Source organism: Saccopteryx bilineata, chromosome 3 (assembly GCF_036850765.1).
Source record: "Saccopteryx bilineata isolate mSacBil1 chromosome 3, mSacBil1_pri_phased_curated, whole genome shotgun sequence".
NCBI classification, from domain to species: domain Eukaryota; kingdom Metazoa; phylum Chordata; class Mammalia; order Chiroptera; family Emballonuridae; genus Saccopteryx; species Saccopteryx bilineata.
Window position 1 is genome coordinate 261,217,196 of NC_089492.1, and position 5,195 is coordinate 261,222,390.

A 5,195-nucleotide genomic window follows, 5' to 3' on the forward strand; every position below is an offset into this window, starting at 1 on the left:
ATGCTCTGCCCATTTGGGGCCGCTGCTCCATTGCTCGGCAACTGAGCCACTTCAGCGTCTGAGGCAAAGCCATGGAGACAACCTCAGTGCCCGGAGCCAACTTGCTCAAACCATTTGAGCCATGGCTGCAGGAGGGGAAGGGAGAGAGAAAGAGGCAGAGAGCAAGAGAGAGTAAGAGAGAGAAAGGGGGAGGGGGAGGAGGAGTGGAGAAGCAGATGGGTGCTTCTCCTGTGTGCCCTGACCAGGAATCAAACCTGGGACTCCCACATGCTGGGCCAATGCTCTATCACTGAGCCAACCAGCCAGGAACTGCTATTGGATAAATTAAAACCTAGGACCACAACTGCTAGGTCAGAGTAGGCATATATTTAACTTTAGAATCATTTTCTCATTTTTTTTTAATGTGATGCTCTGTCCACATAGAAAAGGCATTCTACTTCTTTATTTTTTTATTTGACAAGCAGCAATATCATGTTTGTCATTTTAATGTAGATACAATTATTAGGTTATCTGTCATATTACAATATTTAAGTTCTTTATTTTATGTCCTTTAAGATACATTTAAAAAAACCACATCAACTGCAAACGTGAAGGGGAGAGAAAGCATGGTACCCCACCAGATTTCCACATGTCAGCAAATGCTCCACTCACTCTTTAATAAAGTTTTAAGAAATGTCACACCTGTGGTGGCGCAGTGGATAAAGCGTCGACCTGGAAATGCTGAGGTCGCCGGTTCGAAACCCTGGGCTTGCCTGGTCAAGGCACATATGGGAGTTGATGCTTCCAGCTCTTCCCTCTGTCTCTCTCCTCTCTAAAAATGAATAAATAAAATAAAGAAAAATTTAAAAAAAAAAAAAAAAAAAAAAAAGAAATGTCACAATGACATGAGCTTGAAATAGCTCCAGGCATCTCCTCCGACGCTCATGACGTGACACTGGTGATGTTGTAAACAGCAGAGAGACGGGGGCTGCTGAAGGACCAGATTATGGAGGCACAGGCCTGCTCCTGCCCACAGGAACAGACTACGTGCAGTGGCAATGAGTTTCTCGCACATACAGGAGATCTGCGTCATGCCACACAGCTGTACTCATCGGCGGAGGCCTGGCTGCGCTCTATGTACTGCTTGTCTATCAGCACCTCAACGCACTTCTTGATCATGCTGATGCTGGGGTTAAACCTCGCTCTCAACTGGCTGATCACCTCCTGAATGAGGGCGTTGTGCTGGAGTACTTACCGCGCTTTCATGATACCAACTCTAGCGGCCTGAGGTACATTTTCCGGTCCTCGTCCACAGCACTTCTGGTCTGCTCCATCTCCTGTGGGGTGTCTTTCTGCATCGACGTCGTAGTTTTAAATTTTGTCCTTTTACTGCTGAAGTTCATATTTAATGAGAACGAAGATTCTGCATCAATATCTTCCTTCTCTGAATCGTGGTTGATCATCTTCACGTCCAGTAATGACTTGATTATTTTTGTCAGCTCCTTTTCATTCATCTGAGTGCTGTCCTGGAGCTCCTTATAGCCGATGATCTCACTGTTATTAAAGGCTAGAAGCACTGCCATTTGGTATATTGTGACCATGGCTACATAGGGTTTTCCCCAATAATTCATTTTAACTTCACCTGTGCAGAGATAATGTAACCATGTAAGTTTCCTTCCACTGAAATGCTAGCTGTAAAATAATTCAAACATCTGGACACTTTTCCCCAGCTCTTGGGGGATTGCAAACGTGGACGAAGGAGCCTGTGTCAGAGGCCACGCACCAGCCTGTAGACCAGGGGTCCCCAAACTATGGCTCGCGGGCCACATGCGGCCCCCTGAGGCCATTTATCCGGCCCCCGCTGCACTTCTGGAAGGGGCACCTCTTTCACTGGTGGTCAATGAAAGGAGCACATTGACCATCTCATTAGCCAAAAGCAGGCCCATAGTTCCCATTGAAATACTGGTCAGTTTCTTGATTTAAATTTACTTGTTTTTTATTTTAAATATTGTATTTGTTCCCGTTTTGTTTTTTTACTTTAAAATAAGATGTGCAGTGTGCATAGGGATTTGTTCATAGTTTTTTTTATAGTCCGGCCCTCCAACGGTCTGAGGGACAGTGAACTGGCCCCCTGTGTAAAAAGTTTGGGGACCCCTGCTGTAGAACATATATTTGAAAACTAATTCCCAAATCAATCACAGTGTCCTGACTTTTGATAAAGTTGCTGAACTTGTTGTTGAGTCACCACTGACGCTTATGTCCGTGTACATCCGGTGCAGTTTGCTGGTGAACTCAAAGCCACAAGCTTGCTTTAACTTATTAATCATAGCTTCTTCAGAATCCATAGACATAGATAACCCGTGAATTAAACCCGTGAATTAAACGTTTCACCAGCATTCTTGCGTAAAACTTTTGAAAAACATCCTTATCGTCGATATATCTGAAGACAGTAATGAAGCTGGTGAATTTGTCTTCCACCTCATTCTCAGTCATCCCCTTTGCTGACTTCTTCAGCAAGTTGTCACAGTACCTAGCAAGCAATTCAGGAGCTTTGCAAACAGACTTGGGTTCTCTGTAATTGACAACTGATGTAAGAGCCTTATCCAATGCACTCATAAAGTGCTGGTCATCATTCAAAACAGTGTTGATAAGTTGAACAAATTTACCATGTATTTCCAAAACTGACTCCACAAATAGTGTTGGCATATTTTCCTGAGTGAGATTACTGGTTGCTCTAAGGCCCTCGTCATGGACGTGGTTTTGCAGCTCCTGGATCATGTGAGGTAAGCCTGTGGACACGGCGCGGAGTAGGACATGCATGTTTGCCATGTCATTTTTTTCTCCTGTCGAATGATATGACATTCTGCATGTAAGAACTGTAAGTGGTCTGCTACCATTCGTTGTTGACATTCATGGATCACTTTAGTACATGAACTTGGGTTCAAGTACTTTCGACATCAAATTTCTTCATCTTTTAATCTACCTAGGACCTTTTCCATATACTGTGAACAGTTTGATTCTTGTAATAAATTTGAAGCTTCTTGCTTGTAATACTCTCCTGTTTCCATCAGAAAGGGGGACTCTAGATTTCCTGATAAAACTTTAAGGGGAATTTTTTCTTATACTGTTCAACATGAACAAAGGAGTTAATAACCCCATGGATTACTTTCTGGTTTGGGTCTTCTCCACCACGATCATTTTTTATTTCTCAGAGCAGCATTCGGATAAGGACAGTCTGAAGCGGTTCAACCATCCATTTCCTCCACATATCCAATGCTAGCTCTCCTATTTCCATAAGTGGTTCATTCATATCTATACCACCATAGCCATATGAAGGTCAGCTTCTGCCAACTTATTTTTTTTAATAAACTGGGTGTTGAGATACCTATACAAGCAGTCCATATAGTCTGCTCCCTTGCTATATTCCTCCCAATACCTATGATACATAACAAGTACTTGCTCTTTAGACTCCAGAACTTTCTTGTGCAAATGTCGTACATGATTTTCCAAAAAAATCTTAGTTTCTGTATAAAGTCTTTCTCCAAGGGGTTCAGGATAGGCCATACATAAAGCATAGATATCTGAGAAGCGATCGTTCCATGTTGCTCTTTCAACGTATTCCAACATGACAACAGCTTTGATTGTCATTAAAAGTTTGTTCCATGTTTCATCAAAATCTACTGCTTTTAGGCCCTGGCCAGTTGGCTCAGTGGTAGAGCGTCGGCCTGGTGTGCAGAAGTCCCAGGTTCGATTCCCGGCCAGGGCACACAGGAGAAGCGCCCATCTGCTTCTCCACCCCTCCCCCTCTCCTTCCTCTCTGTCTCTCTCTTCTCTTCCCACAGCCAAGGCTCCATTGGAGCAAAGTTGGCCCGGGCTCTGAGGATGGCTCTGTGGCCTCTGCCTTAGGCACTAGAATGGCTCTGGGTGCAACAGAGCGATGCCCCAGATGGGCAGAGCATCACCCCCTGGTGGGCATGCTGGGTGGATCCGGTCGGGCGCATGCGGGAATCTGTCTGACTGCCTCCCCATTTCCAACTTCAGAAAAATACAAAAAGAAAAAAAAAAACTACTACTCTTGGTTTCAAAGACATTGTGCAAGTTTAGTGTTGAAATCTGATGCGGCAGGGGAGCTGGAGACAAGGAGCCCGGGGCGGGGGCCAGGGGCGGGCAGCGGCCCGCAGGAACCGAGGAGGTTCCAGCGAGGAGGGTGGGCGGCGGTGGTGGCTGTCACTCCATTTTCTCATTTTTAAAAGCAAAAAAGTTTGCCTGGCCTGTGGTAGTGCAGTAGATAGAGCATCAACTTGCAACGCTGAGGTTGCCAGTTCAAAATCATGGGCTTATCCAGTCAAGGCACATAAGACAAGCAATCAATGAACAACTAAAGTGAAGCAACTATGAGCTGATACTTCTTGTTCTCTCCACCTCTTCTCTCTCTGTAAAATCAATAAATAAAATCTTAAAAGCAAACAAGTTCATTCTGAAATTCCATTAAGAATCAAACTGTGTTAAATGGTAGCATTAAAAATTCATTGTCTTTCACTCAATCAAGAAATAACAACTGAGAAAATTAACAAAATTATTTTCAATATGGAAATACAACATGAAATAGTAATATCCATACTTCTGTTAGAAACGTGGAAAATAAGAGACAATCAAGTTACATAAATGTCAACATTTTATATGTACTTGCGAAATAAAAGGTTGCAGATGTGAAACAAGCCATGACTAGGATCATAATCAGACCCCGTGAGATGGTTTGATGGGCACCTCTCGGGAACGCGGCATAATGTAGTCATGACAGAGCCCTTCTGGCAGCAGATGCTTTGTATAAAATCTCAGCCACGTAAATAATTATTACTAAATTCAAGAAGTTTATAGAAGGAACCATCTTAAGTGTTCAAATACATTCTTAGCGGCAGTAAGTTTCTGAGCGGTTGAACAGGTCAACGTTGTCCATTCACGGCACACCAGTTGGAAAGTTCTGTCCTAACTAATAGAAAAAGAGATTCCAAGACAACACATGTTCTGTGGTCAAATAATTTTGAAGGAGTCTATACCAAAGTTAGACTACAGGTTTAAAACTGCAGGAATTCTTAGAAACTTTAAGATTCCAGTGCCCATTGTGGATTCTTCTTGACTCTCAAATAAAACTTGGGCAAAACACAGAAACATGCAGTGCATTTGAGTAGGAATAGGTGCTCTTATACAAAGTAGGA

General features: G+C 43.3%; 1 pseudogene; it reads right to left on the minus strand.

The window, feature by feature from the left end:
- Positions 1 to 1,018: 1,018 nt before the first annotated feature.
- Positions 1,019 to 3,654, minus strand: LOC136329118 (cullin-2-like; annotated as a pseudogene).
- Positions 3,655 to 5,195: the final 1,541 nt, after the last annotated feature.